Source organism: Vulpes lagopus, chromosome 23 (assembly GCF_018345385.1).
Source record: "Vulpes lagopus strain Blue_001 chromosome 23, ASM1834538v1, whole genome shotgun sequence".
NCBI classification, from domain to species: domain Eukaryota; kingdom Metazoa; phylum Chordata; class Mammalia; order Carnivora; family Canidae; genus Vulpes; species Vulpes lagopus.
Window position 1 is genome coordinate 22,673,967 of NC_054846.1, and position 12,151 is coordinate 22,686,117.

Below are 12,151 nucleotides of genomic sequence, written 5' to 3' on the forward strand. Positions count from 1 at the left end.
TTAAAGGTCTGCCCTAGGCTCAGGTCATGATCCCGGGATCTTAGGATCTAATGGGCTTTCTCCCTGCTCAGTCTGGAGTCTGCTTCTTTCTCTCCCTCTACTCCTCCTCCTGCTTGTGCTCTCTGTCTCATAAATAAATAAATAAATAAATAAATAAATAAATACTTCTTTTTAAAAAGGAAATAAGATTTGGGAAGGTATTTGACTTCTAGGGGCAGGAAGTGGAGATCAATTTTAAAAATAAAAGTTGTTTGAACTGTGTTAGAGCCTTTTTCCTTTCTGAGTATTTTGCTCCAAAGCCTACCCCATAAAAAGCCAATGTATAGGGTGAAGTGGAAATAAAGATTCTTTCAAAATAGGTGAAGACAAATTAGTCATTCAAATAAGTGGATGCGATAAGACGGAATACTTTTCTTCTAAGAAGATTGCTCCATCTCCATTTATTAAAAAATTGTACAATAAAGGTAGCCAGAAATCTGCCATCAACCGTATAGTTTGACAGGGGGAAGAAAGAAGCAATTGAATTAAAATGATTAGAATACCAATTTATTGCACTTTTCGGGATTAATTTGACAAGTATTTGTTTGACTGGCTATGTCCTGTTCAGCCAAGACCTGGAGCATTAAAATGTTTCCTGTGAGGGCAACTCAGCAGCTCCTCAAAGCCCCACTGAGCAGAGCTGAATTAGCAGATCGGTGTTTCCACCTATGCACTACTTCATTCTTCAGTCTCTTTTTTCCTTTTCTTCCCCAGGAATAGCCTAAACTGAAAGGGAGCAGTCCTGGTTCAGCTCAGCTCAGATGAAACTGCAAACACATGATTTAATTAAAGAGGTTTAAACCTCATTGTTCCAAAGATCCAGTTTCTATTTGATGACATTAAATATTTTTTTTAATTTTTTTAATTTTTTATTTATTTATGATAGTCACAGAGAGAGAGAGAGAGAGGCAGAGACACAGGTGGAGAGAGAAGCAGGCTCCATGCACTGGGAGCCCGATGTGGGATTCGATCCCGGGTCTCCAGGATCGCGCCCTGGGCCAAAGGCAGGCGCCAAACCGCTGCGCCACCCAGGGATCCCTATTTGATGACATTAAAGGTTCATCTCCTCCATACCCAGCCCAGCGTAGTGGGTTTTAAGCCAATCCCAGCTTCAGCCTGCCCTGACATTATCAGGATCAGCATGATGGCTTGGGGACCGGTAGTAAAGATGACAATTGCATGTGGCTATGCAGCTTCACCTCCTGCTGTTTTTCTTCTACATCCAGAGGTGGGGCGGGGGGGGGGAGCTGGAGGAGGAATAGATTCCGGGAGGGGGGCAGTGTGAGAGGATGGGAAGCATCAAACAAGTTAAAGTTTTTAAAATCAGAACATGAGAGACTCCTAACTCTGGGAAACGAATAAGGGGTGGTGGAAGGGGAGGTGGGCGGGGGTGGGGTTGGCTGGGTGACGGGCACTGAGGGGGGCACTTGATGGGATGAGCACTGGGTGTTATTCTATATGTTAACAAATTGAACACCAATAAAAAATAAATTAAAAAAAAAAAAAAACCTGGGAGCTGGCCCTGCGGGGGAACGTGGAAAGAAATTTTCCAATTCGCCCTTGCAATGACTTATGCTCCGGAGGGCGCGGAAACGTGACTCTCAGACCTTGCCTTCGAGCAGGCTCTTAGCATCAGGTCCAGCTCAGAAGCCTGGGGCTCCCTCATCAGCTGCGGAAGAGGGGCGGGCTGTTCTCAGCCTTAAAAATCCCCGCGTCCACATCGGCCAGGACCGCGGACAGCTCCCGCCCCGCGCCCCAGGCCTTGCGCCGGTGCAGGGCAGCCTCCTGTTCCACCTGGAAGCCGGACGCCTGACGCCAAATCGGCCCCTTCTGGTTCTGCTCCCTCTCCCACCATCCCTGGGTGTCTTCTGCTAGCCTAGGATTAGTACTAGAGCCAGGCGCCCACAAAGGGCCGAAGCCAGAGAACCAAGAGTAGAGAGCCCATGGACTGACGTCGGCCCCTCTCTGGAAGCTCAGCTCAGCTCCCGCCTGAATGGCAGCACCCAGGAAGATGATTATGGGGAGTAGGCGGCCGCAGGCCCCGCCAGGGGACAGGGAGAAAGTGGCTTTGCTTTTCCTCCTTGAGGGAGACTGGCTGGTTGAAACCAACCCAAATCCTTGAGGTACCGCTTCTTGCTTTAGGTCCATTTTTGCTTCCAAGTGAGGGATGCGGGGGGCAGGCCGTTGGGAGGCGTATCAGAAGCTTTTCCGCACAGCAGAACTGATATTTTCCCCTGTGATGAGCTCAGCCACCCTTTACTTTTCCCTCCACACCCCAATTCTAGCCCTTCCTAACCGGCTCTTTGGGGGCCAGATGTGGAATGCCCTCACTCATAGTCTCCCTTTCCAATGTCTCAGCTTCACCATCACCAAGTGGTCTCTGCATTCTCCACCTCCCCTCTTTCCAGATCCAGCAATCTCCAGACCCTGTGGAAGTAGCTGAGAGGAAGGTTGATTACCATTACCAGGTGGAGGGTCGAGGCCTGGGGGTTCTTACCTTCTGTTGAAAAATGGAGAGAGAGGGGATCCCTGGGTGGCGCAGCGGTTTGGCGCCTGCCTTTGGCCCAGGGCGGGATCCTGGAGGCGCGGCATCGAATCCCAAGTCGGGCTCCTGGTGCATGGAGCCTGCTTCTCCCTCTGCCTATGTCTCTGCCTCTCTCTCTCTCTCTGTGACTATCGTAAATAAAAATAAAAAATAAAAAAATTAGGAAAATGGAGAGAGAATGTGAGATTATTCTACTTCAAGTTAGCCTTCTCTGCTGGCTTCCACTATTAATGTGAGGCAGAATGCAAGGAGAAAAAGCCTTCCTGTTTCTCCAACACTGAAGAATCATTTCACAGATGCAACCTGTGTTCAAGGAGCTGGACCTTTTGTGGGGGTGTAGTGAGGATAGGGAGAGAAGTATGGAAAGCATATTTCAATTCAGCTGAGCAACAGCTTCCAAGGCTTTGGTCTCCGTGAATCCAAAGACTCAAGGCTGGTCCTGGAGATAATGGTCAGGATGGAATTCTACACTTAGGTGGAGGTGGGAGCTGTGGCAGAGAAGATGGAGGAAGGAGGAAGGAACGTGCTTATTAACTAGGCTTTTTTCTTGGTTGGGTATTGGAATGGAAACGCAGACACACCATTGCCTTTAAGGACTCATAATTTACATCTTAGTTACTGGTTATAAGCATTTTAACTAGAATCAGAAGTAGAAAGTATTACTGGAAGGGAGTTTGGGAATCAGAAGACTAAATACTCCATTAGACTGTACTTTGGTTAGTTTGAAGGGGGAAAATCCCAACTATCTGACATCTTTCATGCTGAATAATCTAAAAAGACACCTCTTGAGGAACATAAAAAAGATACACTAAGATGTATCTTAGTTGGCAGCTCTTTCTGTATTGGCAGGGTTTTTTTTATTATTTATTTATTTATTTATTTATTTATTTTTGTTTTTTTTTAGCAGGTATTTTTAAGCAAGTCAAATGTCTAAGAGATTGTTTAGCTAAATTATAATCTGTATAATGAAATATTGTGCAGGAGCTAAAGCAAAATGAAGTAAATCTGTAAATGCTATCAAAGAGGTCTAGAAAGTATTGTTAAATGAAAAAATCATGATCATATTTTTATTTTTTAAAAAACCTATCAATGGTGTGTACATATGTACATAGCTCATGGATATATTTCCATAATCACAGAAGAAAGAAAAGACTGGTGAAGACCAGAATGTTGACAGTGTTGACTACTAGGGCTGGAACAGGGGTTGGAGACTACTCTCACTCTTTACCTTATATTCTGTTTTTTAAAGAGAAGAAAAATGATATGATTTAAAATAATTTGAATTTTGTTTTTCTGTTGTGTTTATTTTCTTATTTCAACATTTTCTGTAACAAATACTCCCAAAATCAGAATAAACAAATACAAAAAAAAAAGAATAAACAAATACGTGAAGCTGTCAATTACTGATCCATCTTTCCCTTTAGTCCTTTGAAACAAAGATCCACTGTCTAGAATCCAGATATGCTCCCAAGGACAAGAGTGCTCTGTCCCAGCTAGAAATTTACATAAATATAACATCTCCAAGGACAATGTTAGCCTGGTTATTGATACCTTAAAACAAGAGTTTGGAGATGTATATGTTTATATAGAAGTAAGAGACATATCATATTTTTCTATTAAGAATGTAAATCAAAACTGAGTAGAGATGAAGTTCTATTTACCTAGATTTGTATGTTCACCTTGTTTCCATTTATTTATTTATTTGTTTGTTTGTTTGTTTGTTTGTTTTACTTTGTTTCCTTTTAAAGGCATTTTCCAGAATTACTAAGCACAAGTCTATTGAAACTTTCTTGTTTTAGAACTTTCTGATGAAGGAGACAGCAGAACATAGTGATCACACAAGGGAACTGAAGTCATACTAAACCACCATTTTCCCATTCGCTTAACCAATGACCTCAAGCAGATCATTTACCACATTGTGCTTCTGCCCCCTTATCTGAAATGGGAGATATGACCATATCCACTTCATCGATTTGGTAAGAGCTGTAAATACTGTAGATAAACGAAGATAAACCTGTAAAAACTTAGAAGAATATTGAGTGTCAGCAGTTTTTATCACTAACTCTGTCTAGAAAGTGTAAATCAAAGGGCAATAGAAACCTGTTAGAAGCATCTTGGATCTTTTCTAAAACAAAACACACACACACACACACACACACACACACACACACACACACAAACAACCTACCCTAGGCAAGAAAGATAGCCTAGAGAATTGGGAATAGACTGAGGAACATGAAGCTACAATCTGCATACATATATGGAACAAGGTGATGAGTTTTAAGAGTTAGAACCCCTGAATTCAACTCCTGGCTTTACTATTTATCAGATATTTGCACATGAACAATTACATTGCCTTCCTTTACTTTTTGTTAATTACAAAATGCTAACAATAATAGTGCCCAGTTTATATGGTAGCTGTGATAATTAAATTAATTCTAAGTACTGAATACATGCTAGGTTCCATTTATCTCTTGTCCTCTAAAAGCAAAATTACTTCAGATGCTATCAGTGACCCAGCCTGTTTACCCTTCCTATTTTAGAGCAGAAGGCTAACTTCAGCTGCCAGATCCCATATTTCTCTTTCTGAAAGTTTTATCAAGATTCTGAGGCACCTTGCCTACCCTTAAGGCAGACCAAAATTGTCCAGAAATTAATTACTTCCCATCAATCTCCTACCAAGACACTAGCTCCCAGAGTTTCCTGACTGAGATTAAGCTCAGTTGCCCACAATAGGAGCTGCTTGATAACACTCCCTTTAATTATTGCCTTTCCTTCTCTGTTTCTCTTTCCTACTTTTCTACCTTCAATTCTTTTTTTTTTTTCTACCTTCAATTCTTAAGCTACTTGCACTAGAGTCATTTTCTCAGGGTCTGCTTCTGGGAGAATTCAAACTAGGACAGAGGTACACAGAGTTTTGTGATGAGGATGGCAGCATCTGTTGCTCACACAAGCTTCTGCATTATTTCTTTCCAAAACTGCCATTTGGAAGCCCATGTAGTTTGCAATTATGAATTGAATAGCTTCTTACTATGCAATTGTTAATTGCATTGCTTCTTTGCTCTCACTTAACTCAGATATCTTCATGTCTCTTTCTTTCCTTGGTTTCCAAGGAAAATACTTGGAAAATACTTGTCAAGATCTTGACAACTGCCACCATCTGGTAACTAAGGATGGACTCAGTTTGGACTACAATCTCCCCAGAAGTGAAATGCCCTTGCTTATCTGAATTCCGTTCTATGACTTATGGTTTATATTCTCCAAAATTCCAAAAGAGGATTCCAAGCAGGCTTTTCCACTGCAGTGAAAGCAAATGCCATCATTGTCACTGGCACACAGGAATCTGAGAGAGGAACTCCTATCTTTTCAAAGAATAGAAATCTGAATGTGGACATAGGCTAGTATACATGTGGCACTGCAAGATGCAGAAATCCTAACTCCAGACACATAGACAAAGGTAAATTGAACTCTCCTACTCATGAATACCACAGAAAGAGCAATTCCACATAGTAGAGTGGGGAGGCCAGATTTAGATAAGCTGGGGTCTCATCCTGGCTCCTCCGCTATGAACTGTGTAACTGATAGAAATGTCATTTAATATCACCAAATTTGGTTCTCTTATTCACAAAGTGAGGATGAGAATATATACATACATATACATACATACCTCACAGGTTCCCCCCAGGGATTAAATATGCAAATATTTTTAAATGCTTAATACGGCAGCATATAGTAAAAGTCCAAGAAATGTTGACCCTCATTTTCCCTACTGATAATAACAACAACAACATTTTATAGAGGAAACATAAAGCACCATATAGTATGCACTGGATTTATAAATTCTGGAAGCTAAAACAAGATCCTAGACATCTTGCAGGACTGCAATCCTCTAATCGAGGTAAGGTGAGGTAACAGTCTGGATAGTGCACAATTGGTTTTAGCAAGCAAATGCAGCAATTGCTCACTACATGTTAGATATGATTGTTGGTATTGGTGTTGCTGTTGGAATTACATGCAAATGGGAGAACTGGTTGTTGGAAGACTTTTAGGTTATAGATCAGGGCATAGCACATTCGTTGTCACCTAGAAGGTGGCCCCGGGTAACACCTAACACTAGCTTAAAATTGGGGACCCTTTCTCTTCTGTATGTCAAGAATGTGGACAGAGATCTATCCATCTTGGAAGAAGAGGTGGGACTCCCTGGGTACAGTTTACCAGAGGGAAAAATGGGTTTAATTAGTATGGCATTGAGATGGAAGTACATAGGGACAGAGAAGGGAGTGTGACTTCTGCCTAAATACTCTCAGTGGGTTGATGTCTAGATTCTCCAGTTGACTCCTTCTCAGGCTAGAATGAGTATCCACAGTTTGCCGGTCACATTGAGGCTGGCGGCACACATTCTGGCATTTGTCTTAGAAATTTCTGTCCCCGTGGATGGAACTGGAGGGTATTATGCTGAGTGAAATGAGTCAATTGGAGAAGGACAAACATTATATGTTCTCATTCATTTGGGGAATATAAATAATAGTGAAAGGGAATAGAAGGGAAGGGAGAAGAAATGGGTAGGAAATATCAGAAAGGGAGACAGAACATAAAGACTCCTAACTCTGGGAAATTAACTAGGGGTGGTGGAAGAGGAGGAGGGCGGGGGGTGGGGATGAATGAATGGGTGACGGGCACTGAGGGGGGCACTTGACGGGAAGAGCACTGGATGTTATTCTGTATGTTGGCAAATTGAACACCAATAAAAAATTTATTATTACTCAGAAAATGGAAACGAAAGAAAGAAAGAAAGAAAGAAAGAAAGAAAGAAAGAAAGAAAGAAAGAAATTTCTGTCCCATATCTCCATATCCCCGAGTTGAAGACCTTACCCAGAGTGAACTGCTGAAACTCTTTCAGAAATTTTAATCCTAAACAAAGCTATACTGCCCTGTGGCCTGTCTTATCATAACATTGCTCTCTAAAGAAACATCATTTTCATGGCAAAGAAGCATTTTTGAACAATTTAATTCTTTACTGGAATCTTTGGAAAAGGGTTCAAAGGGAAAATTACATTTCTTTCCTTACAGCAGAACATCCTGGTACTCTACACATTTCTCTCCTTTCTCTTTCCTGTATTTTCTATCTTTCAAACCTCAGCCAATGACGCTTTTTTCTTTCTTTCTTGTTTTCATATTTGTGTTCTTATCTCCTGATTTTCTGGCTCCAAAGATAACATAGTGTTATGCTTCAGAGCATAGTCTCTGGAATCGATTGACTAGTTTTGAAACTAGCACTGCTATTGTTTGTGACCTTGGAAAAGTAGCCTAATATTAGTTGACATATATTGGCTTTTATCTTGTGCCAGGCATGTATTAAGTAACTTGCCCCAAATCACTTAGCTCATTGGGGATGGAGTTGGGACTTGAGCTCAGGAAGCTTGACTCCAAAGCACACACTGCTGGTGAGGATACTATTCTACAATGCTATGCCTCAGTTTTCTCATCTTCAAAATGGGAATAATAATAACACCTCCTCATGGCAGGAAAGACAATGCTCTGTTGAGTGGTATGGCTGTGAACATAGTAATTTCCTCCCGACATCAAATGTCCTTAATGATTCCACTTTACTTAGCTGACATTCAGAGAAGTCAAGTTACTTTCCTACAGTCACATTAGTAAATTAGTAAAGCTAGCTGGATTTAAGTTCAAATTTATACTACTTCTAGAGCAGGTATTCAAACCTATACTCAGGCATCTGGTGACGATATTTGGCATGTTTCTCTATCTCTCTGGGCCCCAGTTTTCTCACCATTAAATTAAAGGTTGATGATACCCATCCTACCCTATTCACAAAGCTGATAAAAGAATAAAAATTAAATGTGAACATGTCATTTGTAAGCCTTCAAGTGGCATGGAACTTTAAGGTACCACTGGAGATTTCTAGAAGCTTTCTCTTATGTTGCACACACCTAGGGGATGAGCAAAGTTTTATGGAGACACTCAATACACTAAAATTACCCAAGGACACCACATATGGTCATTCACTTTACTGGATGATCTACTAAGACATCCTGGGAGGAGGACAGAGAGATGGTTACCAAGGTCTTTGGGGCCAGAGACATAGAACTGGGGAGAAGCCCCTGCAATATGCTTGAGGATGGAAGAAGAATCTCTGTTTTATTGAAATAACGGTGTACTCCTATTCAACAGTTGAGCTTATGGAGAATCCAGTTACCTACACATCCAGTCTTCCATCATTCCTCTTGTCCTAACAGGATCGCTAGGATTACCTTCCCTTTGGGGGCCTCAGTCATTTGTTCAACAAATATTTGTTAATTGCCTATTATGTGCCAGACACTGATCCAAAAGATAGAAGTAAAGTTCCTATTTTTGTGAAGCCTGCATCTTGGTATATGGGTAAGAGGGCAGGAGGGGCAATGCAAAATAAAGAAATAAAATAATTATTTTATGTGACAAGGGCTGTGAAGAAAATAAACACTTGGATTGCTCATTAAAATAATTCCTGATGATATATCACTATATAATTTTGGCAGATAATTTGAAGGTATTCAAAGAATTAATAAACTTTATATTCTCATTTGCCTATTTATGTTAATAAGATTTCTCAGCACCTACAACTATAAAAAATTAAAACTCACCTGCAGAATAGAATCAATATTAGTTCCTATCTTATTCTAGCTGTAAATAAATCCCATATGAATTAATAGAGGTTAAAAATATATATCTAATTAATAAGCACATTTGCAATTGAAATTGGTTAATAATAATATATCTATACTAATATATGTATTATAATACTAATAATATTTATAGATTTTGCCAAGTCCAAAAGAAATATTTTAACCTTTAGGAACTTATGATAACAGGAATTTTTAAAAACTTACTTTTGATTTATATTTATATTTTTGTTGCAGAGGCCAATAAATTGCTTTTAGAAATAAAGTACATTCGTCAGGATAAAATTTTATGAGCAGTTTGGAATGGAAGTAGGATTTAAGAAAACAGGAAGACATAAAATTATAAAACTGCTAATTATTATCAAAGAGCCTACTCACATATTTTGAATGGATTATAGTGAATATAAAATTGCAAGGGAATTCAGATTTCATTGGACATCTACAGAATGATCTACAGTTTTAAGTGTCAATATTTTAATACTCCAGGAATTATATTCTTTGCGATATACGTTAAATATTTTCGGATGATAACAACATAAATGAGATGTATATACAATTTTTTATAGAACTTTAATTTCTTTTTTTTTTTAAGATTTTATTTATTTATTCATGAGAGACACAGAGAGAGAGGCAGAGACACAGGCAGAGGGAGAAGCAGGCTCCATGCAGGGAGCCGGATGCGGACTCAATCCCAGGACCCCGGAATCACACCCTTAACCAAAGGCAGGCGCCCAACCACTGAACCACCCAGGTGCCCCCAAAACTTTAAATTTTTATATAAAATTGTTATAGGGAATGTATGAAATATAGTTGAATACCACGTGTGTAATGTGTGGGCTGCAACCATGACTAGTGGCCTCTAGAGGGAGTCTCTCCTCACACATTGTCCCAGGTCCACTTCAAGGACAATTTGGAGGGGTAAAGAATTCTAACTTAAATTGATTGCTCCATAAACTGTTAGAAAGGCTCTGGATGGGAAGTTCACTGTAGGAAATGTGGCAGAGTGGGAACAGAACTAGTGGGTAGATGATAGATCTAAGTGAGTCCTGAGTGGGTAGATAAGAGATCTAATGTGAGTCCTGAGTCATCTTCTATCTCCTGGGCTCTCTGAACAGTGGTTTCTCTACTCGAAAAGGGGAATCAGCCAACCTACCCTTCCCAATCCACAGTGTGATAGAATATAGTGATAAAGACCACACACTTTGGAATTTGACCGCATGAGCCCAAGTCCAACTTTGCTATTTAATCCCTGGGTAACGATGTAAATATTTTAAATTTCTCTCTCCCCTGTTTGCCATCTAATAATAACAATAATAAGTATAATAATATTATCTACTGAACAGAGTTGTTGTGATGCTTAACCAAATGAATATTTATAGACGAAGTGCTTTGAATAGTGTGTGGCGCATAGCTATTACTTTTACTTATTACCTTAGCTATCACTATTATAATCATTCACATGGCTATTTAAAAAATCAAATGGAACAATACATGGGAAATGATTTAAAATCTATGCTATACAAATAAATGTGGATAAAACTATATTGGCTATGGTACTTTCAGCAGCAAATTGCAGAAGGACAAAAATTAAAAATGCAATTAAAACTGACTTAACTTTCAAGAAAATTTACTATTTCCTATAACATTAAGTCCATATATGTGATAAGTGGGGCTCCAGTGCCATTACTCAGGGCTCTACGCTATAGGTGTGCATTATCTTCATAGCAATTTCCCTTTTGATCACAGGATGGCTACTGGCAGGAGCTGAGGTTAGGTGCTTCCTTTCTGCTATGGTCTGAATGTTTGTATCCCCCCGCCCCCAAATTCATTTGTTGAAACCCACACCCCAAAGACAATAACATTAGGACATTGGGCCTTTGGGAGTTTCTTGGGTCATAAGAGTGGAGCCCTCAGGAATGGGATCAGTGCCTTTATAAAAGAGATCTCACAGAGATCCTTCTCCTCTTCCACCATGTGAAGACAGTGAGAAAATGTCAGCTACAAACTAGGAGGGGCTTTGTTAGATTTCAACCATGCTTATGACTTGCTTCTAAACTTCCCAGCCTCCAGAACTGTGAAAAATAAATTATGTTATTTATACACAACCCAGTCCATGGTATTTTGTTATTGTAGCCTGAACAGGGTAAGGTATCTTCCATAATTGGCCAACTTAGGTCAAGTGCCCATCTCTGGATTTAAAACATCTCTTAATGGAATACCATGCACTGGTTGCCTTAATGCTGGGGGTCTAAGCTGATTACTGCTGGCAAATAGGCTACTGCAACTAGACTAGACTAGTCAGGAGCCAGCCCTTGAAATTGGGCATGTGAGTCACATGATGTATTTGGATTCCAGCAAGAAGCAGATGATGTATTAAAAGTAGTTAAATAGGAGAATTTAATAAAGTGAGTATTTTCAAAGTTGTAGGCAAAGTTAGGAACTCAGTAATGGTGGGGTACCCAAGAGCTAGCAACAATAGGGAGTCATTACTATTCCTCAGGCCAAGGCATAGGGAGCTGTGTTACTAGAACATCCATGCAGAGAATCGGATGGAGAGGGTAACCCAACAGGATCTTTGTTCATTCCTAGAGAAATACTGTCAACCTGCAACTACTTAACCTGCTGGAAGATATCAGCAGAACAAATACCCCGATATTACTGTTGTACCACTTGGTGAAAGACCTAGTGCAAGGGAGCCATTGATGCCAAAATGCGCACCCATCCCCAGGCCTAGGTAAGAGTGGAGAAAGACAAAGATGCATTTGGAGGAGCAAGTGGGATAGTGAACATCTGTGAATATTGAGCATACCTGGGTGTACAAAAGAGGGAAGTGGTATCTTAAAAAACTGTGTCTTGGTAGGAAAGGGGAAGGGGAAAGATGAATAGA